Source organism: Odocoileus virginianus, chromosome 29 (genome assembly GCF_023699985.2).
Source record: "Odocoileus virginianus isolate 20LAN1187 ecotype Illinois chromosome 29, Ovbor_1.2, whole genome shotgun sequence".
NCBI lineage: Eukaryota > Metazoa > Chordata > Mammalia > Artiodactyla > Cervidae > Odocoileus > Odocoileus virginianus.
In genome coordinates this window covers 22,585,144-22,601,138 of record NC_069702.1, presented here as the reverse complement: position 1 = coordinate 22,601,138, position 15,995 = coordinate 22,585,144, and the positions used below count along the sequence as shown (strand labels likewise).

Genomic DNA, 15,995 nt, shown 5'->3' with positions numbered 1-15,995 from the left:
ATGGCATCACCGACTCAATGAACATGAGTTTGAGTAAACTCTGGGAGTTGGTGATGGACAGGGAGGACTGGCGTGCTGCGGTTCATGGGGTCACAAAGAGTCGGAAACAACTGACACTTCTGCCTTCCAGCTCCCAGAGTGCTTTCAAGGTTCCCTTCCCATTTTAAACAGCTTCTCTTCAGGCTCTCCCACCCAGATCTCTGTTATTAACCCACTTGAAACACTTCAATATCTCTTTAGAGTAATGGTTCCCAAGCCAGTTGTTTGTTGGAAACACTTGTGGACCTTTTAAACACAGCTAAGCTCAGGCTCCATCCCAGAAAATTGAATCTGTATTAATAGAGAGGCCTGGGTTTAAACCACCAGAAATGACCCGTATCTTTTTGTCCTGCTTCACCTCTCATCCCTTACCTAGTGATATAACCATATTAAATAGATTTCTTCAACATGAATGGTTTTCTCTTTTAGCTTATACATGCTCAGTTTAAGTGTCATCTCCTCTGTGAAGCCTTCCCTAGGTCTACGTCTCCAGAGACACCCTATTTTTCCCTTACTGTTCATTTCCTTCAACTTGATAGTGAGACAAAGTTTAGGTTGACTCAAGTTGGTAAAGCTGTAGGCATGGCCAAATTAAGGCGCCACTCAGAGTAGGGAGGAGTGGAAGGTAGGGTATGCAGAAGGGGTGGCACTCATATACCTTTATTTTATTTTTTTTAATTTTTATTTTCTACTCATATCCCTTTTAAAACCTTCACACCCATGTGCACAGACACATAGATACACACACACTCACACACACTTACACACACATTCACACACACACACAGAGTGAAGAAAGACCTCAGATTGCACAGAAGGGAAAATAAAGCATTTGAGGAAGAGACTAGGGATGTGGGAGGATTGTTTTATAATTAAAGGATCAAAAGAAAGAAGGATGTAGGAGACTGGGTGTAATAGTGAGACAGAAGAGCTTGTTTTTTGACAAAGGGCCTGGGGTGACTGAAATGAGAAGTCTCCAGCAGAGGTGGGGGACTCGTGGGATTTACATAGGTGATGGAGTGAGAGGTGTGTAGTCTGGGCAGTTGTCTGCAGCTTCTCAGGACCAGTTTTTGATTCTAAACTAGGATTGATGTCAAGGTCATTGGTCTGTTGTTTGTGGTCAAATTTTATTCTAGTTTTGAATATTTCTTGTTTTTTGGATTGTTTCAAAAGTCGTCTTGTAATTTCCCTCCTAAACTATCTTAGTATCTTAGTATCGGAAAATAATATTGCTTGCCTACCCAACACCTATTTCCCATTTACTCCTTAAATAACTTCTTTCCCATGCCATATGTGCTTTAAAGAAACGTGATTCCATCCCCGCCTCCTTATCACAGTTAGTCTAAAGTTTAGAGCAATTCATGCATGGTGTTTCCCAGGCAACTGCAATTGGTGTTTGGGGGAATACCTAACCCAAAATATGACTGGTTAGCAGATAGGGTTTCTCTTCTGGACACATAGAAGAACATTTGTAGCTCAATAACCACAGACAGCCATCTCCCAAGAAAGAGAAAAACCAAGGGATAAAGCCACTCCTGAAGAAAGCAAAACCAAGAGATGCAGAGACATCAGGCTACTACATCAGGTAAACTTGGATCCTGCCCCATCTCTGAACTCTTGGTTATATAAGAAAATAAACATTATAAGCGAAACCATATCCAGCAACGATTTCTGTTATTGTAGCCAAAAGCATCTTTAATCTTCATCTGAAAGTAATTTTAAAAGATTCAATGCCTTAAACTCACTTAAGTGAGATGCGTATCGCCTCAAAGTTTCTTCAGCCTTCTTGAATTTTGGGCTTACTCCTCTCTTTCCAATATTTGTTCTAGAATAAAGGTTCAACATTTATTTTCTTATATAACAGAATCCAGAAGTAGGGCAGGATCCAAATTGGGCTGATTCAGTGGTCCAATGATGTCATCACAGGCTTAGATTCTTTGCAGCTCTCTGTTTTGTTCCATTTAAACATCACATAGATGCACAAACTCGTGCTATCACTCAGCTCACAGACTTTCTAGCAGAGTGAGGGAGAACTAATGTAACTTCTTCCCAAGGCTTGGAAGGGAGTCAAAACTGATTTTAACTCATCCAGTACAGCAAGTGAGTTGTTAGGGCTTTTAAATGTATTATTATAAAATAATATGTGCCTCTGAGATCGCCCAAGAATGGGATTCCCAAATGATGGAGCTGTTTGATTTGAAAGAGGAAAGAAAAAGTGAACTTGTCATCCGGTGTGTGAATATTTTATTGTCCTTGGGAAAAAAAAGTTACACGTCCATTCATCACACTTGTTTGCTACTCTATATCCTTTTCCTGTTCTTCAGAGGAACACAGAGTAGTTTTTTGTAGCCACAACAGAGGCACATCTGTTAGTTCCTGAAAGTTTTATAGAGCAGAAGCAGGAAAGAATCCTTTCCAAATGATCTCACAGTTGACAAAAAGTTATGATTTTGTTTCTCTTCAAGAAGGTGGTTTTTCAGCAATTGAAAGTATAAGACTTTTTAAAAGTGATAATACAGAAGAGATCAACTGACACTTGGCTGATGATTGATTGTCTTTGCCATCACTGTTGGTAACACAAGTCACTTTTAAGGTGGTTTCCCCAAAACACCTAAGGGACAGCTATAAAAATTGCGAACTAATCAGATGAATTATAATTTAAGGAATAGAAAGTTCAAGTGTTCTTTCTAGTTAGAAACTATAGACCAAGAGTAGAGTATTTCACAGTCAAATTTAGCATACAAACAATCAAGGAAACATACATTTTGAATTATTTGCATGTATAACTATAAATTTGTTTATTAACACATTTAAATTATTATTTATTTATTGGCTCTGCTGGGTCTTCGTTGCCACTTGGGCCTCTTATTGCGGCAAGGGGCACTACTCTCCAGTTACACACCGGCTTCTCATTGTGGTGACTTCTCTTGTTGTGGGGCATGGCCTCTAGGGCATGCAGGCTTCAGTAGTTGCGGCACATGGGCTCTAGAGCACAGGTTCAATAGTTAAGGCACACAGTTTAGTTGCTCCATGGCACATGGGATCTTTCCTGACCAGGGATCAAACCCATGCCTCCTGCATTGACAGGCAGATTCTTTACCGCTGAACCACCAGAGAAGCCCCTAAATATAAATTTAAATATAAGTTTAAAATATCTTAGAGTCTTTAAGTTGATAAAAAAAATACATTCAGAGACTATGGCTTGTGGAATCACTGCTTCTCTCTCTTTGTATCCAGAGGACTCTGCGATAAGACTAGGCTGTCCTCCATTTGCCTGTGCAAGTTAAACTTCCCCTAATCACTCTCCATCCAATTAACGTTTTATTTTCTTTAGAGCACTTATTATCACTCTGTGAAATGTTCTTATCTGTTTTCTAATTCCACTAGAATGTAAACTCCACAAGAGCAGTCACCTCATCTAGTTTATTTGCTCCTGTGTTCCCAGCCAGTCACTTAGAACATCTGACACCTTTAAGGGACTTGATAAATATCTGTTGCATACATAAATGGATGAACAAATAAATCTTGGTGAAAATGTTTTAATTTATATAGGAAAAGAAAAGACTCTGTACAGTATATTCTAACTAATTCAACTAATTAGGAAAATTTTCCCGGAGAAGTATTAATTATGTGACATTGTTAACAGATAGACATGGTATTTAGAAGCCATTTATTGGAGAAAAAGAATGCTAGATATGTACAGATTCCTTCTTAATACAAAAACATTCATGGCATGATTTGGATTCTTTTAAACCTTTCTAAACTTAAATTTTACTCTTCCTAAGTTGTAAGGTTTTCTTATCAAGATGAACAAATTTCAACCTGAGAATATTTGTAATCAGAGATTTCTGACCCTGACTGAGACCTAACACAGCAATCACCAAAAGTATTTCTTCTAATTGCCCTAACTAGCTAACTATTCTTTCACACATAGCCAAAATCTCTGAAATGCTGAAAACTTGCCAAACAGACTTTACCAGTTCATTCAGATTGTATAACACAACGACATAAACTGACTAGCTTATAAACTACAAACATCTTTTTCTCATAGTTCTGGAGGCTTGGTGAGAGCCCAGTTCCTTTGATGTTTATTCTGCTGTAAACTCACAATGTAGAAGCATGCAGAGATCTCTCTGTGATCTCTCTGATGGGATAAACTTACTGATATCATTCATGGTGGTTCAGATGGTAAAGAGTTTGCCTGCAATGTGGTAGACCTGGGTTTGATCCCTGAGTTGGGAAGATCTCCTGGAGAAGGAAATGGCAACTCACTCCAGTATTCTTGCCTGGAAAGTCCCATGAACGAAAAAGCCTGGAGGGCTACAGTCCATGGGTTCACAAAGAGTTGGACACAACTGAGCTACTAACAGTCACAGCACTCTCATGGATCTAATCAACTCCCAAAGACTCCATCTTCTAACACCATCACCTTGGTGGTGAGGATTTCAATATATGCAGTTGGGGGAGACACACACATTCAAACCACAACACAGCTAGATTAAAAGTGAATTGAAATTTCAGGTGTCTAACCTCAAAGCCTGTGTTTTTTTCAACATACAATATTTTCCATTAGATCAGAGTTTGATGACATGTCAGACATGAAAATGAGATAGAGAGAAGGAAGGATTTAGAATCTTTTGGAAAAAAAGAAACCTGGAATATACAAAATACTTGCTTTTCATGATCTTAGAATGCTTGTAGTTAATCAAAAAGTGAAAGTGAAAGTGAAGTCGTGTCCAACCCTTTGCGACCCCATGGACTACAGCCTACCAGGCTCCTCCATCCATGAGATTTCCCAGGCAAGAATACTGGAGTGGGTTGCTATTTCCTTCTCCAGGGGATCTTCCTGGCCCAGGGATCGAACCTGGGTCTCCCCCATTGCAGGCAGATGCTTTACCGTCTGAGCCATCAAGAAAGTGAAGGTCATGTTAATAAGAAACTAGATGCAGTCAGGTATCAGGTAATACCTACAAACAGCATCTATTATATTCCATCCAGGAGGACCATTTCTATCATCATCATCATCTAACAATTCCAACTGAAGAATCTACTGGAAGACAAAGCAGGTGTTATACGAAGGATTTAAACAAGGATTTGAAATAGTAAATTTGATACTCAAAAGATCTCATTTCTTGAGTTAACCACAATTAACTGAAAGCTCAAATGTGTTGACAGTATGTTAATGTGAAACAATTAAGATACTGATCTTTGTCAAGGAAATTTCCTTCTTCCCATTTCCATGCACTAGAAACCAAATGCTTCTAGATTAGTATGGGTTTGTTCAAAATGTATAAAGTGGTAAGAATGCTGACTTAGTAACTGTATATATTGAAATTAAATGGCACATACTCTTTTGCCTTGAACATTTACAGTAATATTTTGTTTCCTCTGTGAGAGTCTTACTGCATGTAATATAAGTGAAGATAAAAATGTCTCGAAATACAGGAGAATCTATAAGGTCATTTGCAACACTCGTGAAAAGCTTTGAAATGTGGCCTTTAAAAAAATGTAAGTTTTAAAACATTTCATCTAACAACACTTATTTCAAATCTATTCTAGCACAGACCAACATCTGATATAACTACAGCTTTTTTTTCCTCAATGTAAATGCAAAAAAAGAAAAGAGAGAGAGATAGCTCCAATTAAAACAAGCCACATAGCTCCAAATTTTTGCTAAGTTCTAGTGGTGGCTCAGACGGTAAAGTGTCTGCCTACAATGCGGGAGACATGGGTTGAATTCCTGGGTTGGGAAGATCTCCTGGAGAAGGAAATGGCAACCCACCCCAGTATTCTTGCCTGGAAAATTCCATGGACGGGGGAACCTCGTAGGCTATAACAGTCCATGGGGTCGCAAATAATCAGACATGACTGAGCGACTTCACTTTCACTTTCACTATAAAGTCTAAAGGTTTTGTTTGGACTTCTAGAGGGACTGGGAGTATAGAAAACTTTGCATGTATGCACAATATCCCTGGTTACCTTTTGCCCAAAGCTAAGATTATCACTTTCCTAATGAATATTAATACTTCCTTTAAAGCAATCTGCTTTCCCACCTGTTTTTGAAAACATTCTATTTTCTTTCACAGCTGCTAGAAGATTGTTTATATTCTGATTTCACACAGCTTCTGTGAGTCCTTTGTCAGAAACAAATCAATTCTGTAACTAGATTAATAGAAAATGTTTGTTTATATTCTAAACAATCTGATCAGGGGTGGTTGAAAGGAGAGCTAATATTAGGTTGTTGAAAAAAATACTTGTAGTTTCAGACCTTTTTTAAAAAAATCATTTAAAAATTTTAAACCATTATAACTAGGCTCAAACCCATCTTTATTATTATCAATCAAAATAGGAACCATTACAATCAACACATTTTTGCCAATGAGAAATAAGTTGGTTTATCCCTTAGTGTAAAAATCCATGCTTCAGGATTTGACGACCTCTTGGAAAGCATTTTCTGCCTCCTGCTGATTGTGGAAGTGTTTTCCCTGCAAAAAGTTGTTGAGATGCTTGAAGAAGTGGCAGTTTGTTGGCAAGAGGTTAGGTGAATATGGCGGATGAGGCAAAACTTCATAGTCCAATTCGTTCAACTTTTGAAGCGTTGGTGGTGTGACATATGGTTGGGCGTTGTCTCAGAGAAGAATTGGGCCCTTTCTATTGACTAATGCCAGTTGCAGGCATTGCAGGTTTGGGTGCACCTCATTGATTTGCTGAGCATACTTCTCAGATGTAATGGTTTCACCAGGATTCAGAAAGCTGTAGTGGAGCAGACCAGTGGCAGACCACCAAACTATGGTGGTTTGTGACTATGACCTTTTTTGGTGCAAGTTCGACTTTGGGAAGCACTTTGGGGCCTCTTCTCTGTCCAACCACTGAGCTGGTCATTGCTGGTTCTTGTATAAGATCAATGTTTTGTCGCACATAGCAATCTGATCAAGAAATGGTTCATCGTTGTGCATAAAATAAGAGAAGATGACAGTTCCAAACAATAATTTTTTTGATTTGCGATCATCTCATAAGGCACCCACTTATTGAGCCTTTTCCAATTTGCTTCAAATGCCAAACAACCACAGAATGGACAACATTAAGTTTTTTGGCAACCTCTCATGTAGTTTTAAGAGGATCAGCTTCGATGATGGTTCTCAATTGGTCATTGTCAACCTCCAATTGGCCAGCCGCTGCACTCCTCATCTTCAAGGCTCTCCTTTCCTTTGCAAAACTTCTTGAACTACCACTGCACTGTACGTTCGTTAGCTGCTCTTGGGCCAAATGCGTTGTTGATGTTGCGAGTTGTCTCCACTGCTTTACAACCCATTTTGAACTTGAATAAGAAAACCACTCGAATTTGCTTTTTGTCTAACATCATTTACCTAGTCTGAAATAAATATAAAATAAAATAAACAAGTAATAAGTCATTAGCAAAAAAAAAAGAACCAAGAAATGTTCGTTATAATGATGTATAAAGTAAACACATTTATTTAAGAACAGATTCCAATATCAAACAGTAAATTTCAACAATGCAGAACTGCAATTACTTTCTGAAATGCAGAACTGCACCAACCTAGAACTTGAAGTTTCCAAACTACCACTGGCCAAAAGCCAAATATATCCTGGGACTTCTTAGTGGACTGCAAGACATAAATTGATCTTGGTTGTAGTCGCAAAGTGCAGCCAGGTGCTTTTGGCTTCAAACGGGTGCATTTCTTGGCCTTCTCAGTTCTGGCAGCATCAGATGTAAGGCCAGGTAGCAGAAGAGCCTGTAGGACTAAACTCTTTACTATAAGTGATTTGATTCATCTGGGGAGAGAATTCAGCCCTCTCTTGGATTTCAGCTGACAATTGCTGTGGCACCATCTTTTATAAGCATGACACTCAAGAGAAAACACATATTAAATTTCAAAAGGCTGTTCTTGGATCTTTAATCTCCATATTTATCTTTGAAAATCATGCTTTCCATGAATATAATAGAGCATCATGAGAAGTTAAATAATATAAATACTGAACTATAAATTCTTATTAGGAAATGAAATGCAGCTAAATTTTTAGTTCTGGAAAAGTATTTTCTGTTTTAATGGAAAGAAAAAGTGTGCATTTAGGAAAGAGATATAGAATAGACCCCATCTCAAAATTTGTACCAATTGTTAGGAGACACAGAGAAATTAAAACCTATAGCTAAGCCTGTGCTATACTGTGCTCAGTCGCTTCAGTAATGTCCAACTCTTTGTGACCCCCATGGTCTGCAGCCTGCCAGGCTCCTCTGTCCACAGGATTCTCCAGGCAAGAATACTGGAGTGGATTGCCATGCCCTCCTCCAGGGGATCATCCCCACTCAGGATTCAAACCTGGGCCTCCTGCATTGTAGACTGATTTTATACCACTGAGTCTCTGGGGAAACCTACCTAATTACAAATACATGAATTCAGCCAACAAAGTAAATTCCATAAAAATCAATAAAAGCCTCTTTAGTTTTCTTTTCAATTGCATAGGTGAGATAAACAGTTGATTAGCTGAGGATATTTTTAAATCTCTAATACAGCCTTTTAAATAAATATCTGTTGTTATTTTATTTAATTAGAGAAGTAATACATGCTTATTATGGAAACTTTGTAAAATACAAAAAAACTCAAAGTACAAAATAAAATTATCCACAAAGCCATTGTTCAATAATAAAAATCATTATTACATTTTTATTGTATGTCTTTTGGACTTTTCTATGTATAAATTATGCATGTGTTTACACAAAATTGGGTTGAAATTGTATGTGTTGTCATTTGTTTTCTCTCCTTCAATATTACACACAGTTTTCCTTTATTCTACTACATTTAATCTCTTATGATTGATATATAAATCATTGCCAATGTTTTGTTATTACAAATTCAGCTGCAATAAATATCTTTGTAAATAAATTTGTACATCTACTTTCCATTCATTATTTCATTAGGGAAATAATAGCACTGGAATTCTAAGATAAACATTTAGCCTTTTAGAAGCATTGAAATAAATTATACTCTCACAAATAGTGATAAGAAGGCTAGTTTGCTTATGCCCTAGCTAACACTGTGTATTATCAACCATCTGTCTTCATATAGACAGAGCATCATCTAACACATGCAAGAGATGGACGAATACTTGTCCTTCTAAATGGTCCAGAGATTTCCCTGGAGTTTCCCTTATGCTCAATTATAATATGAGTCAGAACCAAGTCTTCAAAAGCAGGACAGAGGGACTATATTGACAAAAATTTGGGCCACTGTGTCCATAATTCCCTTGTCTGACTCATTTGTTCCTGCATATTCATGGCCCTTAGCTCTGAGGCTGCCTTTGTTTCAAGTAACTCAATAAATTACAAAAGTCACATCAGCAGCAACAGAACTGAGTTGCAACACAGTCCCATGGAGGGCCTTTTTATCTCTGAAAATTCAGTGTTTTATTCAAGTATATTTGTCTATTTATCCATGAGACTAAAAAGCTGTGATTTGGTCAATCTTCTATTACCCAAGCAAAATCAGTATATTTAGAACAAGCAAAATCAAATTAGTTTCCTAAGAAAATTCCAAAGGAATTATACTATCCCAGGCCTCGACAATGTTTTCTATAAAGGACCAGATCATAAACGTTTCAGGCCTTGCCAGCCATATGGTCTCTGACACAATTATTCAACTCTGCCCTTATAATATGAAAACAGTAATAGGCAATAAGTAAACAGATGAGTGTGGCTGTGTTCCAGTAAAACTTTATTTACAAAGATAAGCAGCTGGCTAGATTGGACGCTTCGGCTCTACCCTCAGGAGAGCTCAGTCTCCCAACACTGGCTCCATCTTACTGTTTGATTATAAAGAAAAAATACACTGAGGAATGTTTGTATAATTATCTCTCCTAAATTAAATCATTGTTTATGAAGTTAAGTCATTCTTTTCATTAAGATATAGTTTTTATTAAAAATCTGTTAAGTGAGAGGGAGAATGTGAACCCTTGACACTGTAAGAAGGCCCATAGAAGAGACAAGTCAAAGAAAGAGGTGAAGGTGAAAGGGTTCCAGAGGGTGCCCATTGTCTCACCCAAACAAAACTCAACACTGCAACTCTTCTGAAGTATTGGATGGGCAAAACCATTCATTCGGTTTTTTTTTCATGAGATGCTATGGAAGACCCAAACAAACTTTTTGGCAACTCAATAATTCAAAACTTACAAATCTTCATAGATGAGAAGAAAGACCCCAAAGCCAAAACAGAGCTCTATATGGGTGAAAAGGCACAGCTCTATCATCTCCAGTGAAGAGCAGCCGTGATCATCTTGATCACTGAGGTGTGAGTATTGGCAGGTTTGTAGCACCTTATCACTTATGGTGGTGCTTATGTGGAGATAGTTTTCAAATCTGAGCTATCATGACTAGTAACAGCAAATAGGGAATGAATGACAGACCAGCTTAAAAGTGCTTCAAGAGGCCTAAAATGACAGAAGAAATGTTCAAATGGAAAGTCAGAACTAATATACATCTTAAATAAAACAACTTAATATAGATGTGTCATATGGTATACATTTTTACAGTGTCCTGTTGGCTTTATGAATAAAAAGGCTTATGTATCAAAGGGCTAACAGTTCAAACGTCCAGGAGAGAGTTTGTATTCTTTGCTTCATGACACAAACCCATCTGACAAAGAGTTTTAGCCTATGTTGAAGATCAGTGATGATGGTCACAAATCCTTTGGTACCTTTCCTGAGAGATGGGCACCATGCTATCTGATTCTCTGACTAGTAGAATACGTGTGAAAGAATGGATGCCCCTTTCTCAGTTTTCAGGCCCAGACCCTAGGAGCCCACGTTTTCTGTCTCTTAAAGGCCCAGTTACCCCCTGGAGAGTAGAAGTCTAACTACCCTAGGACAAAGAGAGGTCCTAAGACTATATAGAGAGGGACAAAGGCTCAGTCATGCCATCAAGTTGTCAGCCATGCAGGAAAGTCATCTTGGACTCTCATGAACAATTCAGTTGCCAGTAAGTTGAGCAGAAAAATCACCTTGCCAATTTCCTGACTCACAAAACTGTGAGATATAATAACAATTTTGTTGTTTTAATCCACTACGCTTTGTAGTGTGTGCTTTGTAATACGGCAATAGGTAACTTGATTATATACACTAATGACAAGTAGCAAAAGATACTTATGTGCATTCTAGCAATGAATTACTTAGCTTTTCTCCCTTTATTTTTCCAGTTACTTTCAATAAAATACACATCCCCAGTTTTGCCTTTCTGAGTGTCACCGTCTGAGACTTTTATTTCACTTCCTAAACAATGACCTTCACTGAGAAATTTCCAAGACCGATGTTGACACATGATTACAAACTAAAAAATGACTTTTTAAAAATGTTAAAACCTGCCACAGAACCCATGTGAACTGGCAATAGATCTTAAAAATAAGCAATTGACTAAACAGTTGAATTTAGTAATTAATTTCATAACCAAACCCAACTTAATTATTAGACACAATGATTTCCAATCCCAGTTTTAAATAATGCCAGGCATCATTAGTGGATTCAAGCAATTACAAAATTCTCTGTAATATTTCAAAAACTCCTTTTCCTTCATTTCTCATTGGAATAAAAATGTAAAGTATGTCAAGCAACAAGAATTTGGGAAAGGGGTAAATGGTATGTTTCATGCATAAATAAACTCCTTCAGAATGTAGAATATGTACCATAAGAAAATGTAATACTTATTTATGTGCTTTTTTTGTATTCCCATTTGGTAGTCTCGTCTGTATAACTCTACAGCAACATTCGATTCTCCTAGGTAAAGAGCCAGGAAGTTTGTTAAATTGCTATAGCCATCTGGCTTACAGTCTCATGAGACCTACTAGTTAACTCATGGGAAAATATATTTTTTTAACATGAGGAGAAAAGATAGCTTATGATGAGAATTCTTTTCTATAGAAATTACTTTCTAATATAGGTTGGTGTGGTACAGTATCTCTCAAAGGGGTATACAGGATTTGAATAACTCATGATATTAACATGTGTTAATTGAATTAAAAAGTGCCTTTGCAAATAAGCTTAGGGAAATCTAGGAAGGAAATTGTTAAACACATTTCCTTTCCAGAAATTTCTGAGAAACTTGAATGTGCTAAGTGCTATGAACTTCTAAGGAATCCCACCGTGTGCTGAATCAAACTGTGGCATTCTTTTTTGGAAAAGGATTTTGGGGAATGAATGTGAACTGAAACACACTTTGGGAAATACTGGCAGAGTGGGAAGATTTGGAATGTGGAACCCAAAGGCCTTGGTCATAATCTTGACCTTCTACTTACTGATTGAGCAAGTCATTTATCCACTGTGTAAGAGAATAATTATACATACATTAACTGGTGCTTCACAGAGTTCTTATGAGAAATAAATGAAAGATTTTAAGTAAAAGTGACTAATTCAAAATTTGGAATACAGCAGGCCCTAGTGATTGTACGCTGGAGGAATGACTGTCTTTGTATAATAACATCTTTGGAAATGTTATTCACTCAGTTGTGTCTGACTCTTTGCGACCCAAAGGACTGTAGCCCGCCAGGCTTCTCTGTCCATGGAATTCTCCAGGCAAGAACACTGGAGTGGGTGGCTATTCCTCTCATATCTCCCTCATTGCAGGCAGATTCTTTACTATCTGAGCCACCAGAGAAGCCCATCTTCAGTTTTTTTAAGGTACTGATGAGAGGAGAGAGGTTCAAGAGAGAGGTGACACATGCATACGTATGGCTGAATCACGGTGTTTTACAGCAGAAAGCAATACAATATTGTAAAGCAATTATTCTCTGATCAAAAATATATTAAAAAAATTAAAAAGTAAAAGTACTGGTGAGAATTCTGGTGCTGATTTCTTACCAACTTCCAAACCTTTACCCTTCTTGGTAAGCCTAGGTCCAGTTCTCCAAAAATGAACCCATGCAGCCTCACTATATCTCATGGCAATAACCACAGAACATGACACATTGTCTGCTGAACTGAAGGTCAACTCGATCTTGTTTTCAGACCCATTTGAAAGACAACCAAGCTCAGGGATTTTAAAGTTAATTTCTCAAGAAAATATAAAATGGAGATAAAACCTATCTTAGAGCAGAGGGCTAGTATCAGAAATTCAGAACATGGCTTATTTAATTTCTTTGACCGTTTGTTTCTTCACTTATAAGTAAAAAATAATAATTTCCCCATAGGATTATTTGAAATTATGTATAGTAAGCACATTGTATATTATAGGATATAGTATACACTTAATAGGAGGCTTTCCAGGTGGCACTAGTGGTAAAGAGCCTGGCTGCCAGTGAAGGGGACACAGAGATGTGGGTTCGATCCCTGGGTTGGGAAGATCCCCTGGAGGAGGAAACAGTAATCCACTGCAATATTCTTGCCTGGGAAATCCCACGAGCAGAGGAACTTGGAAGGCTACAGTCTCTGAGGTTGCAAATAAGTTGGACACGATTTAGCGACAAAATAACAACAACAATGTGGTTAATAAACCATTCTACACTGGCATCAAAAGAGATTTTTGATAAAATTATATAACATTATAACAGGTGATCTGTTAAAGATCACCTCATCCAATTAACTCCTTTCTAGAATTTTTTGAAAAAAGCAAAAAAAAAAAGAAAAGCTCAGGGGGTTGAAGTAATTCTGCCAAGGTCATGCTGTTCTTAATGGCAATGGCAGGCAGGAAGTAATAGCTTCCTCCAAATAGTCAAAGGAGAATGGATTTGTCTTGTATGACTTCAGGGGATAAAAGCAGCAGTGGTGAAAGTTAAGAGTAGATGATGTGAAGAAGACACGTCTAAAAGTCTCATCGTTCCCCTGTTGAAATGGGCTGCATTCCCCTGTTGAAATGGGTTGCCTCCGGTTGTATTTTCCCCTCTATTTATCTACTGAAGCTAGCTCTAGGAAGATAAAGCAGGCCAGATGTACACTGATCACTCCCTGGAGTATGTGCATTGGAGAAGAGTTGTGTGCATAATGGCCTGGCCATAGTCATGACTTAGCTACATGGTTGACACATTACCTGAGATGAGCCCAGACCTCTGACAGAGCTAGTTCTAGAACTTCTATTTTACAGGAATGTAGGAACCACCATCTCATTGGAAGCAAGGACTTGAAGCTTTGATTTCTCAGTTCTTTATATAAAATTGAGAATATGTCAAGTATCCATACCAAAGGATAGGTTTTCAAGGAGATTATAGGGAGACTAAATTCCTTTAACTAGATTGGCATTGTCACTGGGTACATATTGATGTTTGGCTCAACTCTACTGGATGGTTAACCATAATTTTAGGATCTGTAATTTTCTGTTATCTGGACCAACAACTTTTTATGTGGATAATTGAAAATTGGCTGCAATGATGAAATCTGACCACTGAAGACACACTTGTTGAGCATCACTCTTGAGAAATCATGTGGATTGAGACATTCCACCTACTAGGCAACCCAAGTAATATTTGCTCATGATGGAAGAAGGTGCTGTCAATCACAATACCCCAAACCAAAAACAACAACAAAGAAAGTCCTCTCTTAGAAACAATCTGAGTGAAACAGGACTGACATTAGCAACAAAAGAGAAGTGAGACGTGATTTGAGGAAGTAAAATAAAGTTCAGTAAAGGCTGGGATATTTCTGTGGAACCGATGAAAAGGGGAACTCCAAGAGATGCCTTGCATTTGCTCAGATCTGGACCTGAGTTTGCATATTTTGTGATTTCAGGGTAGGCTCTGACTAAAACAGCAAATATACTTAGTACAAGTGGTTAATGAGGCCGGCAGTTAAGTGGGCACATCCTGTTACAGTATGCATGACAACACAGAGCTGACATTAACCAACGCTCACCATGGCAGACACTGTGCTGAAACGTTTCACATGAGTTAACTTGTTTAGTCCTCTTAATAGTCTTCTGATGCAGGTACTATTCTTAACCTATTTTCAGGAAACTGAAATTTAGAAAGATTAACTACTTTCCATAGCTGATAGGTGTCTAACTTTAGGTTTGAATTAATGCTTTCTGATGCCAGATCCATACTTGTCATCATAGTGCCTTGTAGGCTACACTGTCATTTCCACTTGTGACACCTGAAATGAAATCACATCTTGTTGCCTCAGTGCTGCTGCTTTAGCCCCTAAAAAAGCCCATCATTTTCCACCTCTGATGGCCAGGGCATGACAGGCCTCATTCATGTTAATACTTGGAAGAAAACTACAGCCAGATAAGTTCTTTTCCCGTCAGGGTCATGATAGTCAAAGATCTACTAAGGATGATTAGCTTTGATCAGAAGTGGCATAAATTGAAATATAATTAGGAAAACTATCTGACCATTATTTCATTTACAGTGATAGTTAAGTGTGGTCCTCAGGTGCTGCTGAGAAAACGTCTCAAAGGTCCAGACTATCTGTGGCAGATGTAACTTTCCTCAATACAGGAAGGTTGAGTATAGGACCTACTTTCAGGATGCTGAAAAGGGCACCAGCATCCACATTGATTTCCCCTAGAACTGACAACTGGTCTGAAATTCTCACTACTCCTTTCACAATTTGGTTAGAACATGCACATGTTCTTGAAAAGATGAATACATTTATCCATCTGCATCAACTATAGACCAGTGAGATATAATGTTAGAAAAGAGAACTGTGATTCAAGGGAATGAGACTATGGTAGGTAAGTTTTGATGAATAAGACAACTGGAAAGTCACTACACTGGTTTCCAAACACAGGTCTGTAGATTGAGGTTGGCACAAGGTGAAGTTTTCGTTGATTTATGGTGAAACATGAGCAACAAAGACAATGTAGTAACTTTTCAAATTAAAATTGTAAATTCTGAGGTCATGTTCTCCTTTCTGGATTGTACTATGTCATTTCTTTTATGAAATGATTGTGATAGTCGATGAAGGTTCTGCTTTTTCCTTAATGTCTTTACTTAGCAAAATAAAAAGCTAGCCAACTTTTT

At 37.8% G+C, this 15,995-nt stretch overlaps 1 long non-coding RNA gene across 2 annotated transcripts in view; it reads right to left on the bottom strand.

Annotated features, from left to right (window-relative positions):
• The window catches only part of LOC110144368 (uncharacterized), a 50,917-nt gene that overhangs the window by 17,156 nt on the left and 17,766 nt on the right, over positions 1-15,995 (bottom strand). Inside the window, exon 3 of one of the 2 annotated variants that reach the window (XR_011484583.1) lies at positions 3,359-7,411. The exons of the other annotated variant lie outside the window; for it this stretch is intronic. This is a non-coding gene — a long non-coding RNA (uncharacterized lncRNA). Of the gene's footprint in view, positions 1-3,358; positions 7,412-15,995 lie in introns of those variants that run through there. 2 annotated transcript variants of the gene reach the window in all.